General features: G+C 36.3%; 2 long non-coding RNA genes and 1 other non-coding gene across 3 annotated transcripts; all 3 read left to right on the top strand.

Annotated features, from left to right (window-relative positions):
* Positions 1 to 6,428: 6,428 nt before the first annotated feature.
* On the top strand, positions 6,429 to 13,820 carry LOC103423294 (uncharacterized). Its single transcript, XR_003770989.2, has 4 exons — positions 6,429 to 7,110; positions 7,479 to 7,551; positions 7,641 to 7,743; positions 13,620 to 13,820. It is a non-coding gene; the product is annotated as an uncharacterized lncRNA (long non-coding RNA).
* Positions 13,110 to 13,214, top strand: LOC114822814 (small nucleolar RNA R71). The gene has a single exon (XR_003771006.1). It is a non-coding gene; the product is annotated as a small nucleolar RNA R71 (small nucleolar RNA).
* Positions 13,821 to 16,628: 2,808 nt separating the features above from the next.
* LOC139193838 (uncharacterized) lies at positions 16,629 to 18,258 on the top strand. Its single transcript, XR_011578343.1, has 2 exons — positions 16,629 to 16,721; positions 17,862 to 18,258. It is a non-coding gene; the product is annotated as an uncharacterized lncRNA (long non-coding RNA).
* The last annotated feature ends 865 nt before the right edge of the window (positions 18,259 to 19,123 follow it).

The following is a 19,123-nucleotide window of genomic DNA, read 5'->3' as shown; positions in this document are numbered from 1 at the left end:
ATAGTGCAATTGATTTCTGTTTCTTAGATGCCCAAGAGAATACACCAGTCCCTAATGTAAAAGTATAGCCAGATGTGCTCTTCAAGTCATCCACACTACCCCCAGTCACTATCACATAACCGATACAATTTTGGCTCAACATTCTTTTCATACATAATACCAAAGTCAAATGTACCTTGTATGTATCTTAGGATCATCTTTGCAGCTCCATAGTGAATGCAAGTAGGCTTGTGCATAAATCTGGACAACAAGCTTGCAGTATACATAATATCAGGTCTAGTCACTGTCAAATACAACAAACTCCCAACTAGGCTTCTATACACAGATTCATCAGCATCACCACTACCATCTTCTCTTTGAAACTTTTCATTCATAACTAAAGGTGTTGCAACAGGCTTGCAACCAACCATTTTGAACTTTTCTAGAAGTGTTTTTGCATATTTCTTTTGAGTAATAAAGATACCATCATTTGATTGAATGATACTAATTCCCAAAAAATAATGCTACATGCTTAGATCACTCATCTCATATTTCCTTATCATGTCATTCTTGAAATTCAAGATCATATTATGACTACTTCCAGTATAAACCAAATCATCAACATATAAGGAAACAATAAGGATATCTAAAATACCTTCTGTTTTGACATAGAGGGCAGGTTTATTCTCATTTCTTTGAAAACCTCTTTCATTGAAATATGAGTCGATCTCTCCATACCATGCTCTCGAAGCTTGTTTCAGGCCATAAAGTGCCTTCTTAAGCTTATACACCTTGTGCTCTTGTCCTTTAAGAACAAATCCTTGAGGTTGATCAACAAACACCTCTTCTTTTAGGACTCCATTTAGGAAAGCCGACTTGACATCAAGTTGGTGTAGAAACCACCCCTTCTGAGCAACTACGGAAATAAGGTCTCTGATTGTTTCATGCCTAGCTACTGGTGCAAATGTTTCTTGGAAATTAATCCCGGGTTTCTGAGAATAACCCTTTGCTACCAATCTAGCTTTGTTCCTTTGGACAGAACCATCTTGATTGAGCTTAGTCTTATAAATCCACTTCACTCCAATGACGGAGTTGTCACAAGGTTTGTCCACTAGTTCCCGTGTCTTGTTTTTCACAATGACATTGATCTCCTATTGCATTGCAGCCTTCCAAGTCTCTTCTTTCATTGCATCATCAAAGTTTTCTGGTTCTTCAACACAAAAATTGCAGCTTTCATAGACTTCATTTAAGTTCTTTAACCGAACCGGCGTTGAACTTGGACTTAAAGGTGTAGGAGAGTGAACTTGAGGACTGTTTTCAAGTGATAATTGTGGAATTTCTGGCTCAATTTCCTCTTCATTTGGTTGATTTTCTTGTTCAATTCTGATTAGTGCAGATTCCTCTCGGATGGTTGCTTGATTCCAATCCCACGAAGATTTCTCACTAAAAAGAACATCTCTACAAACCACAACTTTCTTCCTTTTTAAATTGTAGAGTCTGTACCCTTTCGTGTATGAAGCATAGCCTACGAAAATGCATCTTTCACTTGACTCATCAAGTTTTTGTCTTAGTTCTTTCAGAACATAAGCAAAGCAGATTGACCTAAACATTCTCAAATGATTCACGGAAGGCTTTCTTCCACTCCATGCCTCAAATGGTGTCTTATCTTCAATTGCCACTGTTGGATGCCTATTCATCAAGTAGACCGCTGTATTAACTGCCTCACCCCACAAATATTGAGGCATTCCTTTGTCATGCAACATCGCCTTAGCCATTTCGACTATGGTTCTGTTTTTTCTCTTAGCTACTCCATTTTGTTGTGGAGTGTAGTTGACTGTAAGCTGCCTTTCCAAACCAATATCTTTACAAAACTTATCAAATTCTGTGGATGTATACTCTCCTCCTCTGTCACTTCTAAGAACTTTGATTAGATAACCAGATTGTCGCTCAACCATAGCTTAAGACTTCTTGAAGATTGTGAACACTTCTGATTTCTGTCTTAAAAAGTATACCCAAGTCATTCTGGAATAATCATCCATGAAGATTAGGAAATACTTGTTTCCCACTTGAGTAGAGGTCTTCATGGGTCCTCAAACATCTGTATGAATCAATTCTAATGGAAATTTTGCTCTCCAAGCTTTACCATGTGGAAATGAATCTCTATGATGCTTCCCAAGTGCACACCCTTCACAAATTTCTTCATTTTCTTAGATACTCGGCAACCCATGCACCATTTCTTTTTCTTGTAGCTTCTTGAGACTTTGAAAATTCAAGTGGCCAAGCCTTTTATGCCATAGCTTTGAATCTTCTTGCACTTCCATCTTGAATGCAGATTGAGTTGCATACTCAATTGTGAGAGGAAAACTTCTACTCTTCCTCATCTCAATCTTAGCCAAGAGTTGTTTACGATTCCTCCTATCATATATCTTGCAAGTATTGTCTCCAAAATATAAGTAGTAGCCATGCTCAATGAGTTGTCCAAGACTTGGCAAATTTTGCTTCAAATCAGGAACTAACATGACATCCTTGATGAACATCTTTCCATTCTTCGTATGCACGACAATAGTACCTCTTCCCAATGTATCAACTAGCTGCCCATTTCCCATCTTCACTCGGGTTAGGTTTGTAGTGTCAACATTATGGAGAATGTTCTTATTCGCCGTCATATGATTGCTACAGTCGATGTCCACAAACCAAACTTAGCTTCTTCTTAGACGGTTGTATCATGACCAACATAAAACATATTGGTCTCTTCATCTTCTACTTGGGTGTAGTGAGCTAGCTGATTATCTTTGTAGGTACAATCTTTTTGCATATGCCTGAATCTGCTACACTTATGGCATTTCACTTTTCCTTTGAACCAACATTCACTGGAATGAACTTTGTCACAAATTTTTCACTTCGAAACATACAAACTCTTCTCAACCTTTTTCTTCTCTTCAAAATTACCCTTTCCTTCCCACGCTTTGTTTTTGCATTTCCAATTCTTGTTGGAGTTGGCTTTGTTTTGACTTGAACTAGCTTGAGTTTTTGGATTCACTGTAAGTGTTTGGAAAACATTTTCTACATCATTGTTGTCATGCCTAGATAATCTCTAAGCAAAACGTTTGAGAGAACCAATCAATTCTTCAACACTCAAAGTTGACAAATCCTTAGTCTCCTCTATGATTGAAACTATGTTGTCATACTTTCTTGGCAAGCTAATTGATACTTCTGAACTATTCTCTCATCAGACAAGATTTGACCATAGCTTTTCATTTGATTAATAATCTTAGCCAATCTACTCAGGTAATCATCTAGCAATTCATCATCTTTCATTCTTATAAACTCAAAATCTCTTCTCAAAGATTGGAGTTTGACAGCCTTTACCTTAGTAGAGCTCTGTAGACTTTCTCCAGCACATCCCAAGATGATTTGGCACTTGTCTCATTTGAGATTCTCGGAAAAATTTCATCTGAGATAGCATTTGGATGACCCCAAGAGCTTTTGCATCTCTCTTGATGTTTTCCTTCAGCTCCCTTATTTGAGTCTTGATAGGGATTTTACTACTCATGTGAACGGGCTTAAATCTCCTATTTTACTTGCAAGAATCACAAGGTTATTGTAGTATAAACGGATCTCGCAAGGTCGTTTCCACAGGGACTATTAAATAATTCGAAACTAATCAGATTTCATTTAATTATTGTAAAATAGAAGTTGAGGTGATTGATTTTATAACCTAATTAAAATAAAAACGAAATTAATGAATTAAAATAAACAATCTACAATATTAGAGCTAGAGAGAAGAAAACAGTTTTGGGAGAATAAAATTAAGAAAGCACTAGGGTTCTACCATCACCTAACAATCCCATGAATTTTTACCCATTACTTATGATCTATACATGCCACTTTGAAAGTTAGATTTTCCTATTTCATATTCTACTTGGAACCTCCAACATAGAACGTATATCTAACATGCAACCCGTCCGGACGTTCGGATCAAATCTGAACATGAAAGACTCATTATGCTTTATGAAAATCCTTTGAAAAACCATGCAATCCTTAAGACGTGATATTCATCCTAAGTGAAATTACAATTATTAATCACAAGAAGCCAGCATCAATTTCAGGGAACCTTCCGACCAAAATTGCATCAAATTACTTTTCTAAAGATCCTAATGGTGATCAGGCATTAAGACAATTAGATAGTTTTTTTATCCCGGTGATTAACAATTCAAAGTATGCATGCAATCAATCATAAGCAATAAAATAAAAATCACATATTCATGCTAAGGCTCAAGGTTTCGCCCTAGCAATAGAAATTAATTCCGCATATTCATAATTGAAATCATAGAAAATATATTCAAGAAAAGGATTGAAAGCACCTTCAAGTAAAAAGTCTCCAAAACCCTAACAAATCTCTCTATCTCCAAAATTGCATAAAAGAAACGTCAAGAAAAATGGTAGACGACCAAGCAATATATCTGCTCAGCCTCCACCAAACCCTAGGAAACTAAAAATTAATAATCCCCCCAAAAAAAACTTAGGAAACATAATCCTAAATTAAATGATAAAATTCGTTTAAAATCTGAACAGCAACGTTTTGACCCATAAACTACTCCAAAACTGGCCCAATATAGCTGGATTTAATGTTTGGGATATTCTGAACACTTTTCCAGAAGGCCACGAACCCATCCGAGGTCATCTTGGACTCCAAAAACGCAATTTAAGTCCAAAAACGTCATTTTCCAGCACTGCGCATTGCTTCTTTATTTTATCACCAGAAAATAACCGCTTGGTGGAAAAATCCCAAATTTTGATACGATCACGCTAAGTGACTAACGAACGTCCTCCAACTGGAATACTCCAAAATGCATCCATTTGGTCCTGTTTTGCTCCAGAGGAAGTCGGAAGTCCTATATTGAAAATACAATTCAAAGTATCAAAATTCTTCCAAAATATTAACCAAAATATACTAAGATTAGGGTAAAATATATAATATAAAATCTACTCATCAAAATACCCCCAAACTTAGCTTTTTGCTTGTCCTCAAGCAGAACAAGACTCAAACAAAAATAAAAACTTAACAAACTCGACAACTAGCTAAATTTAATTGACAAAAATTTTCACCTTCAAAGTTGCAATCCATAGCAAATTTTAAAAACTAGAACATCTTTTCAAAAGTTCCAACCAATCCCACCACAGAGTCTAAGCCATTTAGAATCAATTAGAAAAGAATTCACAAACTTCCTTTGGTGTAAAGTGAACCAACATAATTAAGGAGACTTGACTAAAAACACTTACCTCTCGTCCTTCTTTATTTCACACATACTCTCATTAAATATAATTATTTTTCTTTTTTCTTTTTTTTCAATTATAACATTTTTTTTTTCAGTAACAGTAGTGGTCGTGCAATGTCGGTTCACTTAAGCTTTCAATCCAACCCATGTAGCGAGCTTTAGGTCAATGACTGCCAAACCACTAGGGCTTTAGGGCACTAGGTGTAGAACACCCCGAAGGACTTATTAACCCGAGCTGAAAAGGCTATGAAACCAACTAATCACCCTGCCCCATGCCAAAACTCTACTGTTTGACGCGAGAATCACTGCTGATTAGGCAGGACTGGCCCGGTTACTAGGCAAAACCTCGGGTGAGACAATTATTACTTTATTCTCAATAATAACTGACTTTACTTAAAACAAAAATTAAAAATTAAAAATAAACTTAGACTAAAAGCAAGTGTTTCAATCTCACTCCCCACAAACCATGTTGGTGTGATGTGCAAAGTTCAAAGGATAATTCATGAATTAGTGTCTAAGTAACGATAAATAGCAAAGACTCTAATGTGGGATTAATCTTTACCATGTCCATTTATTCTAACGTTTAAAATAATATATGGATATTAACTTAAATAGAATGAAAAATTTTAACTGACACAAAAAATTAAAAACCAAAAATGTTATTTCCCACCCCCAAACTTATGTCACACTTTGTCCTCAAGGTGTGGAAAAATAAAAGAAAATAAATTAACAACTTTACAAAGAAAACGAAATATTAAAACAAACACCAACTAAAGCTATGAATAAGTACAAAAATAGGACAAAGAAATGACCAAAACGACAGGACAAGGAACAAAATAAATAAAATAAAATAAAGATGAAAAGAATGCACCTAGGCTTGCATTGGAAACTAGCATGGCATGGCAAACGATGGATTCCTTTGCTTGAAAGGCATGCAGCTGGCATGCAAGTGGAAAGGATGTCAGTCAGGCAGACCACGCGCCAAGCCCATGGGCACAACAGGCGTGCACCAAAAATTTAAAACATTGGATCCCCTTTTTAGAAAGGCATGCAGCTGGCATGCAGATTTTAAAAAAAAAAAATTGTCAGTCATCAAACACAGAGCCCAAACGGCTCTCTCCTCTCTCTACAAACCGTGTCCTAGGGAGCATAAAAACTGAGGATGCACCCACGTGTCAGGCATCAGGCAGGGGATTTCCATAGGATTCGAATGGAACGGTTAAGATCAACTTTACTTTTCTGAAGGCTTTGTAAACCGCAAGTCTCTCACATTTCAATAGAGACTGAAAGAAGTCTTTCATTTCTCTCATGGCTCCCATTTCATCTCTGCATCTCTCTCTCTCATGGCGTCTCAGAAACGCAAGATCAGTCTCTCTCAGTAAACAAACGGAAGAAAAGCTCTGTGTGCTTTCATCCCTCTTTATACAACCATTCCATTTTATTTTTTATTTTTTTATTTTTCAGCCCTCTCTCAGTTTCTTCCACATTTGTCCCTCCTTCTCTGTTTCTTCATCCTCGCGAAATGTTGCATCCGTGCTGCAACCAACAGCCCAGCGATCGACACACCTCCGTGTTTCTCGAACGCAACCATGACGACATGAGTGGAAAAACTGATGTTCAGGAAGGTAAATCTCTGCTCAAATCTTGTGGTTTCATTTTCAGATTTATGTGTATGAGTGAAAGGCAGCGAGATCTAACACATGCATGACGTTTTATCGATGTGAGGACCCCCAATAGTTGCAAATCTGAGCCGATCTACACCACGCGCTTGTCTCTACGGAAACCTGAACCCCTTCAGCTTTTATGTGTAATTTGTGTGTGGGCACATGTTCTCGATCTGTCGATATTGAAGGTATAACACGCATCCCTGCACTTGTTCGAATGTCAGTAGTAATTTCATCAAAAGTTCTTCCAAAAAATGTTAGCAAAAACCCTATCATGTATATTCTTGTTTTACCATGGATTAGACGAACAATATACGGACTAAAATTAATATGACAAAGGTGGACTTAAAGGAATAAGAAATAAAAACAATTCATATGACCAAGAAAAAGGGAAAACATAAAACGTAGAGGACTCCAGATTTGATGAACAAATAAACAAAATGGATAATACCTGCAGACCTAGAATGACTTTCACAATGTTGTGTGTTTTAAGTGATACATAACATGGATCATGAAAATCAAAGTGTCATTAGTCTTTCTGTTGTGAACTGTGCAGGACAACAATTTGGTCACGGAACAAAGGGAGAACAGGACAGCTCGGACAGCACAGATCCACCTCCCATATGAAGGTAAAACTAGTCCGGGGTTGGGATGAGTCTGATTTGTAAAAATGATAGTTATGTCCTAGCATGGGTTCATTGTGTTGCTCTGTGTGCAGGGTATGTGGATCCATGATAGAGCCAAGGAAACAGAAGTAAACACACAAGCTCAACGGCTGAAAACAGCACAAGCCGCATGACCCAGATCGGTGCATCTAGGAGGTAAAATTCGAATCCCTGCAAGTGTAGTTGTTGTAGATCTGGTAATAATAACTGTACTCAGTTCTGTGGTGTATGGATTTGTGATTTAATTGTGCTTCCTCCATGCATCGCAAAACTGAGCTGCAGAAAATTAACTGCTCTAAATTCTGTTTTTGTGCTGGATCTGCAACAATCACCCCCAAACTTGCATCTGTGAATGACTTTTTATGTTGACTGCTTTAAATTTCCAGCATAGTGTAGATGTGGTTTGATGTGAACGTTAGACTTGCTGCTGGGTGCAGGATTCCAGCATAGGACGCGCTTTATTTTTCACTTATTTTTCACGTTTGCAACCTGCAATTAACCAATATGCGTTAAAAAAATAAATAAATAAAATCAAATACACTGGGTAAATAAAATCAACCTGCAATCTTCCATTTTTTGAATTTTTCATTTTTTTTTCGTTATTATATATATATATATATATATATATATATATATTTTTTTTTTTTGTGTTTTTGTTAGTGAAAATAACGAAAATTAAAATGAGGAAAGAGTTTAGAAAAATTGGGTTGCCTCCCAATTAGCGCTTTATTTGAAGTCTGTAGCTAGACATTGCGGAAGTCCGGTGGCTAGATCACTGGTTCCTTCAGAGTCAAAGACTCGTATGCAGTATCGAACGGTGACTCCACGTATGGTTTCAGCCTGTGACCATTCACCTTGAATGCGTTGCCTTGAGCCTCATTAGTTATTTCAACTGCCCCATAAGAATAGATTTTAGTAACCAAATATGGCCCAGTCCAGCTAGATTTCAATTTCCCTGGAAACAGCTTTAGCCGTGAACTGAATAGCAGAACCTTTTGTCCTGGTTGAAATTCTTTTCGTAAAATTTGACTATCATGAAACGCCTTAGTTCTTTCCTTGTAGATGCGAGAACTTTCATAAGCACCCTGAAAAATTTCCTCCAGCTCATTGAGCTGCAATTTACGTTGTTCCCCAGCTGAGTTGTACGAAAAATTTAGCTCTTTAATTGCCCAGTAAGCCTTATGTTCAAGCTCCATAGGTAGATGACATGCTTTCCCATAAACGAGTAGAAATGGTGACATCCCAATAGGAGTCTTATAAGCTGTCCTGTAGGCCCACAATGCATCATTTAATTTTGAACTCCAATCTTTACGTGTTGAACCAATTGTTTTCTCCAAAATGCGTTTTAATTCTCTGTTTGAAACTTCCACTTGACCAGATGTCTGTGGATGATAAGGTGTAGCCACACGATGATTAATCCCATATTTTGCCAACAAATTAGCAAACGGTTTATTAATAAAATGCTTCCCCCCATCACTAATAATAACGCGTGGAATTCCAAAACGCAGAAATATAACCCCTTGGAGGAACTTCAGGACCACTGATCCTTGATTAGTTGGTGCTGCAATGGCCTCGACCCATTTAGAAACATATTCTACAGCAACTAAAATATAGTGGTTCCCATGGGAAGATGGAAATGGTCCCATGAAATCAATACCCCAAACATCAAATAATTCAACAATTAAAATACTTTGTTGGGGCATCTCATTCCTTTTGGACTGGTTGCCGACTCTTTGACACCTATCACAAGCCTTGCACCATTTATGTGCATCTTTAAAAAGTGTAGGCCAAAATAACCCACTTTGCAAAATTTTCTCTGATGTTCTTTTCTTCCTAAAATGTCCCCCACAAGCAAAATGATGAGCAAACTTCAAAACACTTTCCTGTTCGGCTTCAGGAATACACCTGCGAATAATCTGGTCTGGGCAATACTTAAATAGGTATGGCTCATCCCATAAATAATGCTTGACATCTGATAAAAACTTCTTTTTCTGCTGCAACGTTAAATCTGGATGCACTACACCTTTAACCAAATAATTAACAATATCAGCGAACCATGGTGTACGAAATTGGACTGCAAATAGCTGTTCATCTGGAAAACTCTCCCTTAATGGTAGGGAATCCTCTTCGGAAGCTGTGGGAACAATTAATCTGGATAAATGGTTAGCCACCACATTTTCACTACCCTTTTTATCTTTGATTTCTAAGTCAAACTCTTGCAATAAAAGAATCCAACGAATCAATCGAGGCTTAGCATCTTTTTTTGACAAAAAATATTTCAAAGATGCATGATCTGTATAAACAATCACTTTAGCCCCAACTAAATACGAATGAAATTTTTCCAATGCAAAAACAACAGCCAACAATTCCTTCTCTGTGGTTGCATAGTTTAGTTGTGCATTATTGAGGGTTCGACTAGCATAATAAATAACTTGGGGAAGCCTATCTTTCCGCTGTCCAAGAACTGCTCCCACTGCATAATCTGATGCGTCACACATCAATTCAAAAGGTAGGCTCCAATTAGGTGCTGCAATAATGGGTGCTGTAGTAAGGAGTGTCTTTAACTTCTTGAAGGCCTCCAAACAAGCTTCATAAAAAACAAAAGGTGCATCCTTAGTCAATAAATTACACAATGGTCGGCTAATCTTGGAGAAATCCTTGATGAACTATCTATAAAACCCGGCATGGCCAAGAAAAGAGCGAACACTCTTAACAGTTGTTGGGGGTGGCAACTTTTCAATTGCATCAATTTTAGCCTTATCAACTTTAATACCCCTGTTAGAAATCAAGTGGCCTAGGACAATTCCCTGCTTAACCATGAAATGACACTTTTCCCAATTTAAAACCAGGTTGGTCTTAATGCACCTTTCAAGAACTAGAGATAAATTCTGCAAACATTGGTCAAAAGAATCCCCAAAAACAGAAAAGTCATCCATAAATACCTCAACTACATGTTCAACTAACCCGGTAAATATGCTCATCATGCAACGCTGAAATGTGGCAGGTGCATTGCACAAACCAAAAGGCATTCTTCTATATGCGAAAGTCCCAAAAGGACAAGTAAAGGTTGTCTTTTCTTGATCCTCAGGGGCAATTGGAATCTGGTTGTACCCTGAATAGCCATCCAAGAAACAATAGAAGGCACGACCAGCCAACCTTTCCAACATTTGATCAATGAATGGCAATGGAAAATGATCATTTCGAGTGCCTGCATTGATCTTTCTATAATCAACACACATACGCCACCCAGTAGTCAAACGAGTAGGCACAAGTTCATTATTATCATTCTTCATAACTGTAATACCAGAACGTTTTGGCACCACTTGAGTTGGACTAATCCACTTACTATATGAAATAGGATAGATCATCCCAGCATCTAAAAGCTTCATAACTTCATTACGAACAACTTCTTTCATAATTGGATTCAAACGACGTTGAGCGTCAATTGCATGCTTTACTCCATCTTCCATTAAAATTTTATGCATACAAATTGTAGGGCTGATCCCTTTAATGTCAGCTATAGTCCAGCCAATTGCATCTTGATAACTCCTTAAAATGCGCAACAGTTTATCTTCTTCTGTTGATGATAAATCAGCAGCAATAATAACTGGCAGCGAAGAATCTGTACCCAAATAAGCATATTTCAAGTATTCTGGAAGCACTCTTAACTCCAGTTTAGGTGGCTGTACTTTAGAAGGCTGCAACAGCTTTTTGGGTTCCCCCAAACTCTCAAAAACGTGCCTCCAACGTGGGGGTTGAAAAGGAACACTTTCCAAAGTAGAAACATACTCAAAAACCTCTTCATCTTCTGTATTTTTATTCTCAAACCCATGCAACACATTTAACAATGGATCAGATGTCAAACGTGGCATAATTTCAGCATGTAATAAGCTGTTAAGCACATCAACACGCATACAATCATGCACATCACCTGGCCTTTTAGTAGCTTCAAACAAACTGAGCACAACATATTGATCTTGCACTCTAAGTGTAAGTGTTCCAGCCTCTACATCAATTAATGTTCTAGCTGTTGCCATGAAGGGGCGTCTCAAAATAATCGGTGTTTGCATATCTTCATCCATATCCAAAATCACAAAATCCGCAGGAAGATAGAGATTATCAACTTTAATAATTAGGTCTTCAATAATACCCCTTGGATAAGCAACTGAACGGTCCGCTAGTTGTAGAATAACTGATGTAGGCTTGATTTCTCCTTGTCCCAGTCTCTGAAAAACAGAAAAAAGCATTAAATTAATACTAGCACCTAAATCAATTAAAGCACGTTTAAAATGAGAATTTCCAATTGTGCATGAAATTGTAAAACTCCTTGGATCTTGTTTCTTCCGGGGCAACTTGTGAAGCAGAACAGCGCTGCACTGTTCTGTAAGAATCACTTTCTCAAAATCAACGAGCTTCTTTTTCTTTGTGCAAACATCCTTAAAAAACTTGGCATAAGACAGAATGTTTTTTATGGCATCAATTAACGGCAGAGTAATCTGAACCTTAGACAAAGTCTTCATAAAATCTGTCAATTGTTGATCTTTAACTTTAGGCTTCAACCGTTCGGGATAAGGTATAGGTGGCTCATAAACACGATCCACAACAATATCTGCACCATTTTCGGAACTGTTCAATGATTGTTCAGAATCTTTCGAATTGGCAGATTTTTCAACATTCCCCGAATCTGTTTTTGGCTGTGAAGCCACCCGCGAATTTTGAATGCAATTTTCATCCCTGTTATCAAAACTTTTGCCGAAACGTAGAACTCTAACTGCCTTGCAATCTGCACCTCCCCTTGGATTTGGTTCGGTTTGGCTGGGAAATGTACCACCTGCCCTCCCAGAAACCTGCAAAGCAATCTACCCCATCTGTTTTTCCATGTTTTTCACTGTTGCCTGTAGATTTTGAATTTCTTGAGTGGTAGTATTTGCTAATTTTTCAATTGCAACCTCCCAAGCAGCCTTAGGTGCAGCAGGTTGCTGTACCTGTTGTTGAAATTAAGGCCTAGTGTGTTGTTCCTTGTCCCACCTTAGATTAGGATGATCTCTCCAACTTGGGTTGTAGAAATTAGAATACGGGTCATATCGGGGGCGCTGGAAATTGTTAAATGCGTTAACCTGCTCTGCTGTAAAATTTGGAGAAACATCTTTATGTGGGCAGCTCATAAAATCGTGAGTTATCATGTTGCAAATGCTGCAGGCAGCTTGTAAGGGCTACTGTACAGCAACCTGGGAACTTGGTATTCTCTGTAATAACATGTCAAATTTTGCATCAAGCCTTTTCTCCATTTTTTCAATTTGTGCTGTAACATACGGAGAGCCGTTAGACATCTCAAAAACATATCTAGATTGTGGCTGCTCAACTGCCCACTGCTGAGTATCTGCTGCCATTTTTTCAAATAACAAACAAGCCTCTTGTGCATTTTTATCTTTGTACGAACCTCCGCATGAAGCGTTGACAAGAGTTTTTGTAGTCATATTCAACCCTCTGAAAAATATGTGCATTTGATCAGTAGTGTTAATACCCGAATGTGGACATTTTCTAATCAACTCTTTAAACCGCTCCCACGCCTCATGAAACTCCTCATTTGGTTTTTGGGCAAAAGATAAAATCTGAGTTCTCATGTCAAGAGTCTTAGAAGCCGGATAATACTTGTTTAAAAATTTTTCACTGAGTTGGGCCCAAGTACTAATACTTCCAGATGGGAGTGTGAGGAGCCATCTCCTTGCTTGATCTTTTAGTGTCTATGGAAACAAACGCAGCTTAATAGATTCGGCTGAAAATCCCCTTACCAAAATGTTTTTGCACCCCATTAAAAATTCTGCAATGTGCATGTTAGGATCATCAGATGATAACCCATGAAACGTAGGTAGAATATTCAACATGTGCTGCTTTATTTCAAATGCAGACCCTTCCTCCACTGCCGGATAAGTAATGCAACTTGGTATATTTGTGGTATGAGCTGTTAGTGAATCACCCAGGGGTAGACCAGCTTCTGGAATTACAAATGCCATTTTTTCTTTGCTGTGCAGGTCTTCAGAATTTAAAGACTGTAGAAAAATTCCCTGCAGAGGAGGAACCCGTTGCAAATTTTGCTCTCTGCGTCTCCTCCTTAGATTCTGCTCAAGTTCTGGATCAAGTGGAATCAATTTCTGCACTGCTGAACGGGTGCTGACCATGCACAGATTTATGAAATCTGCACTGCTGTACTATTGTAATATGTAAAAATAAAATAAAAATGAAATTATATATATATATATATATATATATATATATATATATATATATATATATATATATATATATATATATAACAGCAATAACTAATTGAAAATCTGATTCGTAGGGATTATTTTAAATAATCCAAGGCAACGGCGCCATTTTCTTGATAGGGATTTTACTACTCATGTGAACGAGCTTAAATCTCCTATTTTACTTGCAAGAATCACAAGGTTATTGTAGTATAAACGGATCTCGCAAGGTCGTCTCCACAGGGACTATTAAATAATTCGAAACTAATCAGATTTCATTTAATTATTGTAAAATAGAAGTTGAGGTGATTGATTTTATAACCTAATTAAAATAAAAACGAAATTAATGAATTAAAATAAACAATCTACAATATTAGAGCTAGAGAGAAGAAAACAGTTTTGGGAGAATAAAATTAAGAAAGCACTAGGGTTCTACCATCACCTAACAATCCTATGAATTTTTACCCATTACTTATGATCTATACATGCCACTTTGAAGGTTAGATTTTCCTAATTCATATTCTACTTGGAACCTCCAACATAGAACGTATATCTAACATGCAACCCGTCCGGACGTTTGGATCAAATTTGAACATGAAAGACTCATTATGCTTTATGAAAATCCTTTGAAAAACCATGCAATCCTTAAGACGCGATATTCATCCTAAGTGAAATTACAATTATTAATCACAAGAAGCTAGCATCAATTTCAGGGAACCTTCCGACCAAAATTGCATCAAATTACTTTTCTAAAGATCCTAATGGTGATCAAGCATTAAGACAATTAGATAGTTTTTTATCTCGGTGATTAACAATTCAAAGTATGCATGCAATCAATTATAAGCAATTAAATAAAAATCACATATTCATGCTAAGGCTCAAGGTTTCGCCCTAGCAATAGAAATTAGTTCCCCATATTCATAATTGAAATCATAGAAAATATATTCAAGAAAATGATTGAAAACACCTTCAAGTAAAAAGTCTCCAAAACCCTAACAAATATCTCTGTCTCCAAAATTGCATAAAAGAAACGTCAAGAAAAATGGTAGACGGCCAAGCAATATATCTGCTCAGCCTCCACCAAACCCTAGGAAACTAAAAATTAATAATCCCCCCAAAAAAACTTAGGAAACATAACCCTAAATTAAATGATAAAATTCGTCTAAAATCTGAACAGCCACGTTTTGACCCATAAGCTGCTCCAAAACTGGCCCAATGTAGCTAGATTTAATGTTTGGGATATGTTGAACACTTTTCCAGAAGGCCACGAACCCATCCGAGGTCATCTTGGACTCCAAAAACGCAATTTAAGCCCAAAAACGTCATTTTCCAGCACTGCGCACCGCTTCTTTATTTTATCACCAGAAAATAACCGCTTGGTCGAAAAATCCCAAATTTTGATACGATCACGATAAGTGACTAACGAACGTCCTCCAACTGGAATTACTCCAAAATTCGTCCATTTGGTCCTGTTTTGCTCCAGAGGAAGTCGAAAGTCCTATATTGAAAATACAATTCAAAGTATCAAAATTCTTCCAAAATATTAACCAAAATATACTAAGATTAGGGTAAAATATATAATATAAAATCTACTCATCAAGTCTCTGTCAAAACCACAGTACTTAGATGTGCAACATAGCCATCTTCAATCAAGCTCCACAAATCATGAGATACAAAAATTGTTCTCAACTTTGTCCTCCAGAAGTCGTGGTTCACCCACTAAAGATAGGAGTTCGAATCTCACCACTGCTACTTGAACCAGCCATGAATTTGAAAAATTTTGATTATAGGGTTTCACTTAGAATTTTCCCCCTTTTTGAGAATAAAAAAACGCCCCACTCTTTGATCAGATTGGCTCTGATACCATGTTGGTATTTAGACAATCTTTCATCATTAATAAAACTTGAATAAAATGATAAAGATTGAAAATCAAAGAAACAAAGTGCTTTGGAAACAGAGGGATGATGCTTTTTATAAAAACAGAGATCTGATCTTTTCATTCATATATTTCTGATATATATGGCTCAATACATAAGCCGACTGAAGTAATTGGGTCGACTGATAAAGAGAATGGGTTGACTGATAAAGGCAACAGTCAGCCCTTTTACACAGAATTGAGTCGACTGAAAAACGTTACAAATTACATAAAAGGACATCAGAAATTAGACAGCAAACAGAAGCAAGGAATTAACTTTAACAATACAAACTTCCATATGAGAGAAAAGATTAAGAATTTACCAAAAGATATTCAATATATTTATCTGAAGAAAGAATTAAATGTGGATATTGTTTTTCCGCATTGAATTACTTAGCCCATCACCCTAGATCAATACCAGAAATAAATGTTCATATAATCAAACAAAATGTTTCACCCTCAAGTAGTTTCCCCTTCTTTTTCACGAAAGCAACTATTAATTTATCATAATTTAGACCATTTAGAATTTCTTCGGTTATAACCTTGCCAATCACTTTTGGGTTACTCTTAGATTATGGGGTCTTAGATTCCTTAGATTCCTTAATCATTCCTTACACAGATCAGGACTTTCTCCTATCTGTATTTCCAGAAAGGCTGGTGATGAGTATTAAACAACATGTTAAAAATCTGAGTCTCGTGGCATATTTTTGTTCTTTCCTTTTGCTTTGCCAGGCTGTGGCATCTTATCATTTTCTTTGTTAATAAAATTTTATTATTTTCTGATTCCTACCTTACGTGGAAATCACTTTGGTCTGTGTGGTTGAGAGATGGGTTCTCGGTGAACTCCTCAACGATATAAATAAAGGATGATTTTGCATTAGCAGATGTTTAGAATTCATAGCAAGTAACTTTACTTGAAATCTTCTGAATTCCACCCAAAACGTGTGTCTTTCAGGAGTGTTTTTAAGGTAAGTTTGTAAAATCTTAGCTTTTCAAGGGACTTCCCGAAAGAGAAAATCCTCAGTAAACTCTGTATATAATTTTCTTGTTTTAACGAAGTACTTTTGCTTGAGTGCTATGAATACTTAATTAATCTTTATGAATCTTGACCTTGTATTACTCTTTTGTTCTTACGAAAATCAATCGGTTATGTTTTTCTGCACAACTAATATCTCCGAGTCTTTTACCTTAAAATGACCATTGCTGCTAATAAGCTTTGTCTAGGTCTATTTAGGCGCTAATAGAACATGTATGAAAGGTGCCGGAATTTTCATGAACTGTGGTTATATTAGTAATAAGAACACTTAAAGAATAATTCTAGATAAATTTTCATTAAAACTCAAGTAAGATATTTTCTTATTACTAAGATATTACTTATTTGAGAAAAAAAAAATGAGAAGTATCGAGTTGGACTTACAACTAAACGACTCAAGCATTTACTTCAAATTTATGAGTGCAGAACCAAAATATAATACTCATTGCACCTATGATGATAATCAGATTAAACATCTCAGAAGATGGATATTTATACTCCAGACTTCTTTAGAAGAATATAGAATAGAAGAACTTTTTCAGTTAGAATCATTAGAAGACTTGGTGATTTCGACTATAACATTCAAATTAAAGTAGAGCTTTTGCAGTTAATCAATTCAAAAAGGAAAATAAGAGAATGGACAAAAGAATTATCTAAATTAGCAATATAAATTTCGCATGATCATCTAGAGCGCTAGTAAAATCTAATCCAAATTATATTAGATAAAGTAATAACAGTTTGTATAGCTATTATCCACAGAATTTATTTCTTAGTCATCCTAGACAACTTCGGTGTGATACTGAAGCCGGTGTGATTTTGGAATTTTTCTAATTTCTCTATTAAAGTGATTCGAATACACTTTTAGTCTGATGGTTTCCGAAGGCCGGAGTGAATCCGGTGAATCCGGATCTCTTCTATTCTCTATGCCTTCATATAATTCTAAATACTATCATCCTACATCCCTCAATATTTGAACGATGTGTTGCGAACAATTATTTGATTCTATTTGCATGTGTTTATCCCTTCATATTTCTTTATCCCTTCAATTTTGTGATCCTATTTGCTCTATGGAAAGAGGTGGAAGGTTGTGGGTATTCAACGTCAGCAGATGAGAAAGATGATTTTCGCAGCAGTGGATGAGGAAGATGAGGAAGTTAAAAAACAAAAAAATCGAAACAAATATGGCAGCCATAGGAATGTAGAGCTTGATATATAGTAGCTGCAGTGACATTGGATGATGATGAATCCTCTTCTTTTCATATGGTCGAATCAAGGGAATGTATTGAGTTGTTAAATCATTGAATTAGAGGAACAGATTAGGCTATTACGCTGCTTCTAAAATTAAATAAATTATAACGCAAAAAAATTATGGCAGCCATGGTATCTGATCTAGGGATCCTTGTGATCAGATATGGCTAAGGTTTATTAGGTGTGTGATTCTCATCATCAATCATACTTTTTTTTAAGAGAAATCAGCTATAGGCATGTCGATGTCATTGAAATCACTAAAACAATAATAAATAAATAAACTAAATCTTACCTCATTTGAAGCTTCTAAAATGTCGATTTCATGTTTTTTTTTTCAATTAACGTGTTTGTAGTTTCATTAGTTAGGGTTTTGTTCTAGAAGGGTGAGTATGGTTTTAAGGGGTGAAGAAGAAAGATAGAACTTGGGTTATACACGTTAAAAGTAATTTGGAGCGTATGTAAATAATTATTATTTTTTAAACCTTATGAGGCCAAAATTGCTATTGCATATTAAATTTTAATGTTGGGTGTATTAAACATATTGTGGGGTACTAATATAAAAGCTAAAATCTATCTATACTTTACTGCACTTTTCTGATGACGTTTGGGACATGATCTAATTTTTCATATTTCACCCTTAGGGAGAAAGGGCGTGGACTGCCTCATAATGAACTAACAATAATGTAGTTCAAATTCGCTTTCGATGAGAATCAAACTTAAGACCTCTCACTTAAGTGAAGAGAAATATCACTAGATCGTAGTACTAAATAACTATACTCTTAGGTTTTGAAATTATATCAATTTATATATTTTCCTTGTTTGAACGTCTACTCCCCATTGAATTGATGAGATTTTTATGTCAAAATGACCCAATTAATATGGGAGTAGGATTCTCTTCCCCATTTTTCCCTCCCCTTCCCTCCTCTCCTATTTGAACCGTTACAGTTAAGCCAAGTCAACATTTAATATTAATTTTATATAGCAAAAGAAAGACAAAATAAAAGAATATGAGAAGAGAAGATGGAAGGAGATAGAAAAATGAGAGAAGAGAATCCTAGTCCATTAATATGACTCGCTGATCTATATAGG

This window comes from Malus domestica, chromosome 17 (assembly GCF_042453785.1).
Source record: "Malus domestica chromosome 17, GDT2T_hap1".
Classification (NCBI taxonomy): Eukaryota; Viridiplantae; Streptophyta; class Magnoliopsida; order Rosales; family Rosaceae; genus Malus; species Malus domestica.
The sequence above is the reverse complement of the archived record's forward strand: the minus strand, read 5'-3'. Positions and strand labels throughout refer to the sequence as shown.